The sequence below is a fragment of the Sorex fumeus genome, unplaced genomic scaffold, assembly GCF_029834395.1.
Source record: "Sorex fumeus unplaced genomic scaffold, SorFum_2.1 ptg000098l, whole genome shotgun sequence".
Classification (NCBI taxonomy): domain Eukaryota; kingdom Metazoa; phylum Chordata; class Mammalia; order Eulipotyphla; family Soricidae; genus Sorex; species Sorex fumeus.
Window position 1 is genome coordinate 21998814 of NW_026606155.1, and position 13435 is coordinate 22012248.

Consider the following 13435-nt stretch of genomic DNA (forward strand, 5'->3'; position numbering starts at 1 on the left):
AACTACTTAAAGAACTTACACTGAGCACGTTTCCTGTTAATGGGTACTCATCATGCTAGCTGTTGACTGTTTCTCTATAGGTACTCACTGACTACACAGAGGAAACTTGAAGAACCAAAAGTTAATTGAGGGGCTGGAATGAAAGCATAGCGGGTAGGGCATCTGCCTTGTACGCGGTCAACCCAGGTTCGATTTCCAGCTATCCCATATGGTCCCCCGAACACCGCCAGGAGTAATTCCTGAGTGCATGAGCCAGGAGTAACCCCTGAGCATCGCCGGGTGTGACCCAAAGAGCATCACCGGGTGTGACCCAAAAAGCAAAAAAAAAAAAAAAAAATTAATTGAATAGCAGGCACAAAGACAAAGGAGAGCCCACCTGTAGAATTAACCACCATTATGACAGCAGTCTTAAAGTACCCTTCTGATATACAACAAATGACATGGAGGGCAAAGCAGCAATTCATCATCTACAAATCATAGATGAGATAAAGAAAAGTTAGGCCAGTTAAGTGGTTCGTCCACAATCAATACTTAAAAACAAGCAAACTCAGGATTTGAATGTGTTCAGACTCCAACTGCTTACCAGTCAATTCAACATGACAAGTCTGACTTGTTCTTTGACTAAAAACTCTGTTTCTCACATTACTCACATCACATCAAATTCTTTACAATCAAAACTACTATTTATCATCAGATTCTTTAAATCCTGATATTTTCATCAAGCACTGCACTTCTGAAAAAATTTCAGTATGATCAGACTATTCAAATAGTATTGAAATTATCAACAAAAACAATGACCAAGTAAACCTCAAGTTTACTTTCACTCACATCTTTGTCCAAAGCAAGTTAGTCATTATCAGAAACATATCACTAAAATAAGGTGGAAAGGGGAGAAAGACAAACTCTAAATTCTTCATGACTATTTTATCCTGTTAACCAGTGGTCCACAGTTTTCTCCTGGCCCTTGATAGTACATTGAGCTAATGTCCCCCACAAACTATCAGAGATTCATGTGAATTTTAGATTTGTGGTCTCTCAATTTTTTTTTGTTTTTTGTTTTTCTAGTCACACCTAGCAGAGCATGGGGGCTTTCCTGTCTACTCTGGGGAGAGACCCAGCAGAGACCATGCAGTGCCAGGGAAGAACTCCCAAACTCCCATAAGGACCTACTCCAGCCCCTTAAGCCATTTCCCTGGCCCAAATAAAAACAATCTCTACTGTTCATAAGACAGTAGTATATGAAACAATGGACAAAAGTATTTTGAAAAAAAATTTAATGTTTTTTTCTGCTCTTTTTGTCTCAATATATAGATGACCCTGTAACACTATTAAAAAAAAAACAGTATACCCACATTTCAGCGAATAACGTCAAAGGGAATACTGCCATCTACTGAATCACATTCATTACTATTCATTCTCTATTCCCTCTCATTTAATGACTTTCTGGTAACAAACTGTGGGTCTTGGAGACATACCCAGTGGTGCTCAGTGGCTACTCCTATGTCACTGTTGAGGGGTCTTTTCTGGTGGTGTTGGGAGAAACATGCAGTACAGGGGATTGAATGCAAAGCATGTGCTTAGCCAGCTGAACACTCTGGCCTCATGAAAAAATTTTATATTCAGTAGGGGTATGGTGCTGCCAGCAGGTCAATCTGTACCTGTGAGGCGAGTGCATCAGCAGCCTGATGGCACCGTCAGATTTTCAGATACCCCAAAATTGCTGCTGTGCTTTTGGCCAGACCCTAAAAACTTGGGGCAAAGTTTACCAAGAAAGTAAATGGCCAAAAGTTAGATAAGTGGGAGACACACCCACAAACCACCTCGGGCTCAGCTACATAATTGGAGGCATGGCTTCTCTGGTTCCTGATCAAACTGCTTAACGGCCATGATCCCAGAGACTCAGAAACGAATCTCGAACCCAAAGGCTTTTGGCAGAAATGCGTCCTGTTCCTGCAGTAGGTTACTGGCGCTGGGCCTCTCCAGGTAGGAATTGGTTTCATGCCTTGGCCTGTTCCCCTTGGCGGCCCTGTGACCACCATCCTCCAGAGGCCAATGGACAGTCCGCTTTGGGCCTGCAGTGACAAGACACACGGGGTCTCACCAGATGGGGGTGGAACTGGCCCTTTCCTCCCCATCCCAGCAAGACCCCGAGTCGCCGCCTACAAACAGCCTCTCTGGCTCCTGATCAAGCTGATTTACGGCCATGATCCCAGAGACTCAGAAACAAATCTTGAAACCCTGGCTTTCGGCAGAAATGCATCTGGACCACATACAAGGTGGCCACCACCTGAGAGCTTTTTGGAAAGCCAGGTATGAGCTGGAGGTGACGGGGCAGTTACAGTCTCATGGGAACGGGGGGCAGTACCGGCTTGTCCTTCATGCCCTACTGAGGTCACGAGTTGCCCCCCATGAGTGCCTCTCTGGCACGGCCATGGCTCCAGAGGCAAAAGGACTTAATCCAGAGCCCAGCAGCTTACAGCAGAAAAGTGAATGGACCATGCGTTAAACTACTGCGCCATGCCTCTCTGGAAGGGAAAGGGTGTTGCTCCCTTCCACCTTTTTTCTCCCTGGCAGCAATGTGGCCGCCACCTCAGAGCTTATTGGAAAGCCAGGTATGAAGCGGCAGTGACAGGGCAACTGCAGTCTCATGGGAAGGGGGGCGGTACTGGCTCGTCCTTCATGCCTTACCGAGGTCACAAGTTGCCCCCCATGAGCGGCTCTTCGGCACAGCCATAACACTGGACGCACAGAAACCAATCTCGTAATTATTTGGCTCTTTGCATAAATCCAAATCCAAATATAATGTCGGCCACGTGACATTATATGATTCTCATAGCCAGCTATAGAAAACAAAGTATTTCACAATGCCTTTTCAGTAATTCTGATTGTTAGTGAATTCTAAAGAATAATGGTGCATCTTTTGTCGAAATAATGAATGTAATCAATGTAGAGAAGTTAAGTGGAAATCATCTGCTTCACAGGCATTGGAAGGGGTGGGGGGTATATTGGGGGTTTTGGTGGTGAAAAATGAGTACTGGTGAAGGGAGAGGTGTTTGATCATTGTATGACTGAGACTTAAACCTGAAAGCTTAGTAACTTCCCACAGTATTCAATAAATAAATATTAAGAAGAAAAATAAAATTATGAAAAAAAAAGTAAGGTGGAGTTCATGCCCAGTTCAATCAGCTAATCAGTGGCTGAATAAATAGCAGTACTCCTACATAAAAAAAAAAAATTTATATTCTGAGAACCATTATCAAAACCCCAGAACCCACCCTTTCCCTGTCCCTCCAATCCATCACCATATCCTCGATGCAACCATTATTTTGACTAAAACAAACATAGATTAATTTTGTTTTTCAACTTTAAAGTGAAATTGTATATTCTATTCTAGGTCTTTTCACTCACTCAAGATTATTTTCCGAGACTTATTTATATTGTGGCATGCAACTATAGTGGTTCATTGTCACAGCTATACACAAGGTTCTGATATATGAACATATAATTTAGATACACATTCTCCTGGACTCTTACATTGGATCTATTATACATAATGCAGTGTTGAAAATTTCTATATGCATCTTTCTATTTGTGTATGGACCACACCTTACAATGCTCAATGGTGCTCAGGAGACCACATGGGATGCCGGAGATCGAACACTGTCAGCCACGTGCCCTACCTACCCTACTATCTCTAGCCCTTGTAGATATCTTCTGATATGCAAGTTTTCCACATTTCTACCTGTGATGTATGTATCTGAAACTAGAATGATGGGGTAATGTGGTATATGTATGATCAGTCTTACTAGGCAGTATCTAGTTCTTTTCCAAAATTGTTTTACTCAGGGCTGGAATGATAGTATGGGGTAAGGCACTTGCCTTATACACAGCCAATCCAGGCTCAATTCCCAGCACCCCATATTGTCCATATCTATTACTAAGAGTGATTCCTGAGCACAGAGCTAGGAGTAAGCCCTGAACACTGTTGGATATGGATCCCCCCAAAAGTTTTATTAACAATTATTTGACATCTGCATTCAGCATTTCTTAGCAAAGGACTAACTTTTTCATTATGCTTCTCAGTTAAAAGAACACAAGACTCTTGGAAGACGGTAGAAAGTTCTTAATGGAAACAAGGTCAGAGAATTGCTGAGATCATAACCTTCCCCCACACTTGGTCTCTCTGAAGGATTATGATCCAGGGGTCACTCGAAGTCTCCAGCCCTTGTCAGCATATCGTAAAGCTAATTTATCAGAAGGTGTTTGGGTCATACCAGTGGTGCTCAGGGGAGTATGTGATGCTGGGGGATCAAACCTGAGTCTCTACATGCAAAGCATGCATGCCAGCCTGTTCACCTCTCTTTACAACCTTACCAGGTTTCTCCAATCCAGGTTCTCCTAACTGTTCTCTTAACTGCAATCAATAATTAAAACTCCTGGATAAAGTTCCTAGATGAGACTGAGCATAGCTTAGTTGTTTCAGTTAGAATTTAGAGACGTTTTGATATCAAGACTTCCTCATATGATTACAACAGAATTTTTTGAAGTAAAAAGGTCTCTGAAAAACAGGAATATTACTGGAATTGAGTTGGAATTGCTATAATGGAAATTCCTCCTTGAAGATTTCTCCTATTTACAGTGACAAAAACCCTTGTCAATAACATGAAAATACTATGCCTAAGTTCATTCATGTACAGATAAGGCTTGATGCAGTCTTATCTCATCATGATGTCTCAAGTTAAAGGCAAAAAGGAGACAGCTGCCAGAATATTTTAATACCTATGAATTTAGAGAATTGCTCTATGTCAGTCTAATCATTTTGTAGAGTTATAAAAATATCTGCTACAGAAGCAGTGCTGTACGTGTCCTTATGTAGCTCAGAGTAATAAAACACTGCATAGCCCTGGGTCAAAGTCTGCCAAGCCAGGACTGATATACAACAGAATTGTTGTGAATGGTAAGCCTGTTCAGGCTAATCTTTTTAAAGGGCTGTTATTTGTTTATTTAAGTAAGAATTAGATGCAATAGTAACTAACTGCTTCAATGTCTCAACAATGTCTAATGAAAATTCAGAAATCACACTGCATGTCAGATGGAGGCTAACATTTATCATATATAAGACTAGATACAAGAGATCGATACACACTCACACACACATATTAATTAAGGGTCTTTGGGAGTCTAATGGTAGTAAATTCATTCTGTATTGAAAGCAGAAATAATCAAAATCATTGTCAGGGTACAGGTCAAATCCCTTCGTGTCCAGAGATGCTTGATGGGGCTTTCCTACTCTTTGTTGCCACTTAAAGACTTAAAGGGTAAAACTAAAGAACTGCTTTGTGATCAGTGGCCAAATTACCATGTATGTTTACTCTGACTTCCCAGCTATTTAAATACTGGTCCTGATCCCTCTGGGGATTAACAGACATACTACAAGCAAACTGGGCAGATAGCAGGGACAAGGACATAAGGAAACACAAAATATGGAGACTAATTAAATAGTACCTGCTGGTGGAATGTTACACATTATATAGAATGCTGGGCTGGAGTGATAGTACAGCGGGTAGGGCGTTTGCCTTGCATGTGGCCGAGCCGGGTTCGATTCCTTTGCCCCTCTTAGAGAGCCTGGCAAGCTCCCGTGTCATATTCGATATGCCAAAAAATAGTAACAAGTCTCACAACGGAGACGTTTCTGGTGCCCGCTCGAGCAAATCAATGAACAATGGGAGGACACTGCTACAGTGCTACATGGAATCTTACTGGGGAACCATTTGCCAGTGACATAACTTCAAAGACTCTACCCAGCCACCTTAGGGTTACTTTCATCTTTTATTTCTGAATGACTGAGGTGCTCAAGTGGCACTTGGTACATGCTTTTATGCATTGTAATCTTGCTATACATTTGCTTTTTCAGAGCTGCCAATATTCAGATTAATAAGTACCTCAAACATATATGCATTTTTTATATCAAGGGCCTAGCACACCACTTGGTCTAACAGGTTATAAATAATTGTTTATTATAATATCCAAATCTTAAGAAATGGATGTGTATTCTTGATAAGGTCAAGGGATGATCAGGAAGTGATTTCACATTTACTTTGAGAAAAAGGAAAAGGAAAAAAAGAGGCAGAAGGGACCCAATTATAAATGGAAAGAAGTAAAAAAATTAAATCAGTGTATGTGAGTAAGGGCATTCAGTTAAAAGCTGCCTTAATATGGACTTCACTGATACTTTTTCAACTTCCTAGGCTGATTTCATTTCTTTTTCCCTTTTCTTCTTATTTTGGTTTTGAGGCCAGAACCAGCAGCCCTCAGAGGTGCTCCCAGCTATGTGCTGGGGGAGAGAGGGGGCTGTGAAGTCTGGGATCAAACCTGTGCCGCCTCCATTCAAAGCATGTGCTCCAGCTCACTGAGCTATCTCCCCAGCCCTGCCTATAGCACAGCGGGTAGGGCGTCTGCCTTGCACGCGGCCAACATGGCCGACCCGAGTTCGATTCCTCCACCCCTCTCGGAGAGCCCGGCAAGCTACCGAGAGTATTCGATATGCCAGACACAGTAACAACAAAGTCTCCAATGGAGACGTTACTGGGCCCGCTCGAGCAAATCGACGATCAACGGGAGGGCCTTTACCTTTACCTTAATTATTTTAAAAATTAAAATATAACTCACATATTATAAAATTCACTACACCATCCCCCTTTTTATATTTTTGGATCACACTTAGTGGTGCTCAAGCTTACTTTTGGCTTACTCACTCTTGGCAGTGCTCAGAAGGCTATAGACTCGTTTGGGACCAAACACAAATGCTTTAACTCCTTACAATTTTTTTGTTGTTGTTGTTGACATTTTTGGATCACACCTATGCTCATGGATTGAGGTTGCACAAGGAACCATCCCCGCTGTTCTGTCTCTCCAACCCCAACTGAAACCATTATTTTTAAGTGCATAGTTCAAAGGTTCCATTATTTTTAAGTGCATAGTTCAAAGGTTAAGTATATTCATATTATTGCGCAACAAATATTCAGGTCTTTTTACTTAGCAAACATAAAACGCTCTGGGCTAGAGAAATAGTACAGCAGGTAGAGGGCATTTATCATGCATGAGGCCAACCCATGTTCAATCCCCAGGACTCCACATAGTGCCCTAAGCCCAGTAGGAGTAATTTCTGAGCAAAGAGCCAGGAATAAGCCCTAAGCACTGCCAGGTGGGCCCCAAAACCATAAAATAAAATAAAATAAAATGAAATGCTCTGCCCATTAAAGAACAACTTCCTATTCTTCTTTCCTTAGTGCCTTGTAACACAATTTTGCTTTTTGTCTCTATGAATTAGAATACATGCAACATAAGTGAAATTATACAGTATTTCTCTTTTGTGTGTGGGGGGGGAGGGGGAGAGGAGTTAGGGTTGGGCCATATCTGGAGGTGCTCTGGGGCTATTTCTGTTCTGTGCTCAGGAGTGATTCCTGACAGTGCTTGGGAAATCACGTGAGGTGCCAAAGATCATAATAGTGACAGCAGCGTTGCAAGATAAGTGTCTTAATCTCTGTACTATCTTTCCAGTCCCGTATTTGACTTTTTGTGACTGGCTTGTTCCACTTAGTAAACCTCTAAGCTCACCCAAGTTGTACCAGATGTCAAAGTTTCCTTTCTCTTTAAAACTGAGTAGCAGTCCACTGCATGTATAGTTTACTTATCCACTGAGATTTGTATTGTTTCTTTTTCAGTAATTGCAAATGATGCTGTTAAGAATGTGAGTGTAAAAATACCTCTTCAAATCCCCGCTCTTGATTATTTTGGGAATTGAAGCAGAACTGCTACATCATATCATGATTCCATTTTGCAGTTCTCTAATTCCCCATGCTGTTCCCCTCTGCGATATCGATGCTGCTGCTGTTGCCGCACAGTCTGGCTGAGGGTTTTACAGTTTTTCTAGCCATCGTGTTCACCAGGGGTCATATATCATACTGAAGCGCTCACAGAGCTGGCCATGGTACTCACTGAAGACTGCTCATGCTGGGGCTCCCATTCTTACTTGAAGCACACAAGCTATGGTTGCGCTCACCAGAGGTGGCTGTGGCACAAACACACAGACACATGCTCTCCGGGAACCAAAGTCCCTGACTGGCACTTGCAGGTAATTTTGGTTGCAGAGCTTACTGGAGGTCGCACCCTGTTTTGTTGTGCTTACACACACCTGGCGGTGGTGTGGCCAGGAACTGCTGCAGTACCAGATTCAAACAGCAGAGCCCCAGACAGTGTTCAGGTGTTTGTGGGATAAAGGGACCTACTCACAGGCATAGCTTTGGGAAGGCAACCAGAGTGTAGCAGGATCCAGGGAAAGCCAAAGGCCCCCATGCTCAGTGCTGCCACTCAAGAGTCACAGACCACTGCAAATGTCAGAGGCAGGAAAACAAGGCTGCCCAACTCACGGCAGCCCCGACAATGAACCTCTTGGTCTGGTCTAGGCCTCTAGCCTTGGCTGAGGAGAAAAGCTGCCTCCACAGCGCCATGGGAGAGAGGCCCAAGAGCTGAATTCCTTTCTACTTATGGAACAAAACAAGCCCTTCTAAGCAACATGATTGCTAATTAGCATCTGGGTTCAAGGTGCTTTTAACCCATTTTGGTTTGGGGATCACAACTGGCAGTGCTGAGGGGCTACTATTCCCAGCTCTGAACTCAGAGTCTCTCAGGGCAGAGCCTGGGAGACCACACAGTGCTGGAGACTGGACTGGGCCTCTTATAAGCACACAAAGCATGCACTCAGCCTAGTGAATTATCTTTCTGACCCTGAATTCAATTTTTTAATTCAATTTTTTAATTGTGGGATTTCAGCAATTAATAAAAGCCCGAAAGTCAACCTAACAGGACTTTATTTGTAGTTCTGCTATACTTTGTCCATGGCATTTTATGATGCTAGTAAAAAAGTTCTCTCTTTCATGAGAAAGATCTCCTGGAGGGAACTGGTAGCCTGTCCTCTATTTGCAACATCAACTTAGAAAAACCAAAAGCCCATCACTGCTCCAGATCCAGCTTGCCCCAAACAATTAAGAGATCAGCACTACTCATTTTTGCATAACATTGGAGACCCCAAAGAAAAATAAGAAGAGAACTATCCATCTTTGAAAGATGGACTGACACAATCCCAGAGCAATTCTTCGAACCTCTTAGTGCACCAAATGCTTGCAGATCTCTAATACTAGACCCAAGTCGGTAACGATACATCAGTGTTACAATGAATACATAAAAGTGTTATATACATTGTAGTTCTGCTATACTGAGGGAACCAGTTATTCAGTCAGCCTACTTGTCCACCTCCCACCTGGATCCAGTGTGTCTGGGACAGTCCCTAACAGGATCCTCCAACATACTGAAAATATCACACGAGAATTGGAGAGGAATTTCCCTTAAGCAATTGGAATAAAGAATGAAACGTTTTTCTCAGAGCTGGCTCTCATAAGTAGCTCTATTACACATCCAGCAGTGTGTAGGAGTGTTTTAGCAAGAGCACCAGGTTTTTTTTTTTTTTTTTTTTTTTTACAAAAACATTCAGCAGCATTGGGGCTCAAGAGATAGTACAGCAGGTAGGGTGCTTGCCTGTTTTCGGTTCCCAGCACCCCATATAAAATCCTGACCCTGCCAGGAGAGATCTCTGAGCACTGCCAGTTTTAGCCCCAAAACAAAACAAAAAAACCCAACCAAACAAAACTTTTTTACTAGCATCATAAAATACCATGGACAAAAATCTCAAACTCAGTAACAGCCAAGTTTGGAACATCCTCGATTGCATAAGAAATATTATGGAGGTTCCAGGGAGATAGTATAAGGTAGGAGCATATGTTTTGCATGGGGGAACTCTGGGTTTAATCCTAGGGACTGCACAGGCTCCAGAGAACTGAACCAAGAGTGGCCCCAAGCACCCCCTAAATGTGGCCAAAAAATTAACTAAGAAATATTATGGAATCTCTAACTAGAAACCTGATGACCCAGAACAATAGCTAATTATTGGCATGTCTTATAGAAGAGAGGAGCAATATGGTTTTAAGGAGATTATTTTCACAGGGAAGAGTACCATTAATACTGGTTAGGTATAAGAGTGACAAAGGTTTGGAGGGAATACATAAAAGTGTTATAAAAGACCTAAAAAAGCAGTACAATGGTTGGGGGGGCGGATGGTAAACTAAGAGGATGACACTGAAAAAAAAGAATCAGTGGTTTTTTGGCCCATCATAACTTTGTGAAAGTTCTGATGAGAAACTGCTAATTTCCACCATAACCAGTTAAAACCAATAGGGTTAAGTCATTAAAGTTGTAAGAGATTTGGGGAGTGGGAGGTGGGGTGGAGTGAAAAAAAAAGTTGTACTAATTTTGTGCATAAAAATAAAAGCAAAACACAACTTCCATATTTCTCTAGAAGAAAACTATTGCTTCTCTCAAAATTCTGTTTCATAGCTTCCTTATCTGTTGTACCACTTGCCTCTTTCTTCAAGGCTAACATTGAAATGCAACTTTTCCTGTGGTTCAGTATGATTCAGGGTCTCCCTAAACGAAGTCTATAAAAACTTGACATCACTCTATCAAGAAGACAGCTCAGGGGCTGGAGAGATAGCACAGTGGGTAGGGTGTTTGCCTTGCATGCAGCCGACCTGGGTTTGATTCCCAGCATCCCATACGGTCCTCTGAGCACCGCCAGGAGTAACTCGTGAGTGCAGAGCCAGGAGTAACCCCTGTGCATCGCCAGGTGTGACCCAAAAAGAAAAAAAAAAAAGACAGCTCAATGTGCTAGAGCATGTTTTTGCACACTGAAGCCCCAGGTTCAATCCTTTGGTGCTATGTGGTCCCAGGTTATGGCTGGGAGTGAATCAGAGCACCAACTCGGAAGTAGCCCCTGAATACTGTGATCCCCATCCCTGCCCCCCAAATACATCATCACTATTTTGAGTCTAGATATCTGAATATATTTCAAATTAGTCCATCTACTAATATTCCAATATGTTGTAGAATAATATCTGAGGGCATTATTTTATTTCCAATTATGTCCAACTTTACTAGTTACTTCCAATTATGAAATAATTTGCATCCAAAGTTCAAGGGCGCTGAATTTTTGAACCATAGCATTTGCACTCTGGGGTAAAAATGAAGAAATATGAGTCATCAGAAACTTTAGTATTCACAAAGTTCCTCACGAATGTCAAAGTCTTACCTTGGAAGCACAAACTAACTCTAAGATACCAGAGAAGTACCAGACGTTCATTTTATAGGCAGTCTTCATAAGCTTTATATTTAATTAAAAACTGCTAGAGCTACAATTGACTAGGAAAGGTTATCTTTCAGACTCTGAGAATTCCAGTAGGATAGTTTTATTTTATTCTTCCTAGGAGAAACTGACTGAAATAATCTGCAGATTAAAATAAACAGAGAATGGGGGGTAATACACTTTAAGACATGTGAACCTGCACTCCTAAAATATGTGGAAACCAACAAGGCCTACACAGTACCACAAAAAAAAAAAAACCCAATAATTTAAATAGTTAAAGTTTTGTGTGGTGGAGTCTTTGTTGAAAGAGCAAGTGTTTGCTGCAATGTATTGAATCTTTCTTTCAGAGATGAGCAGAGACACAAAATAGTGTACAAAATCAGAATGGTGTTCTATTAACACTACTAGCTATTATTCATAAAGCTGTAGCAAGTGGGTAATTTTTACAATTAGGAATCCTGTCTATTTCAAAGTACCTGTGCTGCTCCAGGAAACAAATTTGTATAAACTCTAAATTTATCCCCTGATTGCAAGAAAGCTTTGCTTCCAAATCTGACTAATAGATTCACAACTCTTGATGGCTTAGGGAAAGGCCTAACTAAACTATCAGAAAGCAGAAATCTCTGAGGACCAAGTAGACACAGGGCCAGGGGTCTGCAAACTTTTCCTGTACAGGGCCAGGTAATAAATAAGTTAGGCTTTTTTCAGGACACATTTAATCTGCTTCCCATTCTTGTTTTATTTTATTTTTGTTGATTTCTTTCTTGGTGCAACCCGGCTATGTTCAGAGCTGACTCCTGGCTCTGGGCTCAGGGATCACACCTTGCAGTGCTCAGGGGACCATGCAGAGTGCTAGGGATTGAACCCAGGTGGTCAGCATATGCCGCATGCACCTATCTGCTGTACTATTGCCCCAGTCCCCATGTTTTATTTTACTTTTATAATTTCTTTAAAAAGTGTAAAAGCCAAAGCACAGAGGGGACACAAAATCGGCTGTGGCCATATTTTGCTGCTAGTTTAGGGTACCCTACGTAAACCGGATGAGAATGCTATTCGGGTCTCCCAAAGAGGAATTGAAAGAGCTATGCTTGGAATTTCACGTTTCACTCAAATGAGAGAAAGAATCCAGAGTTCCGACATCCGTCGACGATCAAGTATCAGGGACGCTGTCTCGTTTGCCAAGGTGTCAAAAATCAGATGGGCTGGTCACGTAATGAGATTTAAAGACGACCGCTGGACTAGAGCTGTTACCGACTGGATTCCACGGGATGTCAAAAGACCGCGTGGCCGCCCACCTACCAGATGGTCAGACTTCTTCATCAAGACCATGAACGATCGGTTTGAGGCTCTTCATGTTCCCAGAGCGATCAGATGCCATTGGGCTACACTAGCACGCGACAGGGACAAATGGAGACGTTACTGGCGCCTGCTCGAGCAAATCGACGACTAACGGGAAGTTAAGTGATTAAGTGATTTAAGTGAGTTTAGGGTAGTGCCCAGTGGAAATTTCTCTCTGTGTTGCCCAATATGGTTGACATGCGCTTCATGTGGCTATAGAACACTTGCTAGTGTAACAAGTGTTCAAGTAATTGTATAAGTGAGTGTATAACAAGCAGTTGAATAATTAATTTTAACTTTAAAGACCTACATTGTAGCTGGTGGCTACCATTCTCAACAATTCATGAGGATCAACAGCCTACAAGAGCCTCAGAAATCTCTGTATAGCTACGTCTCCCAAGAACCTATTGAAGTTTGGACAAAATGTAAATTAAGTATAAACAGTAATTGCTATTAACAGTAATTGCTATTAACAATAGAATATTAGTATCAACATCATCATCATCATTACTATTACTACTACCATTTTTACTGCGCTGGATATTGAACTCAGGGCCTTATGCATGCTTTAACTATTTAATATTAAACTAATATTTACTATTTAACTAATAGTGCTTTAACTATTGAGTCACATCCCTGGCCCAAGTCTCTGATTATCAAGTTAGGCAATGTGTATCAATTCAAATCACTAGCATTTAAGGAGAGGAAAAACTCACGTAAGAAATCTGAAACAAAATTAGTTGGTCATTTCTACGATTTATTAATTTGACACCTTTACAATAACGTGTTGTCAAATCAGAATTTTGGTGTTGTGAGAATGACTCTTAAAGGGGTCTGCATTAA

General features: G+C 41.7%; 1 protein-coding gene and 1 non-coding gene across 2 annotated transcripts in view; both read right to left on the reverse strand.

Annotated features, from left to right (window-relative positions):
• LIN52 (lin-52 DREAM MuvB core complex component) overlaps positions 1-13435 on the reverse strand; it is a 112422-nt gene that overhangs the window by 45732 nt on the left and 53255 nt on the right. The gene's annotated exons all lie outside the window — the stretch shown is intronic.
• Positions 8392-8522, reverse strand: LOC130042249 (small Cajal body-specific RNA 20). The gene has a single exon (XR_008795187.1). It is a non-coding gene; the product is annotated as a small Cajal body-specific RNA 20 (non-coding RNA).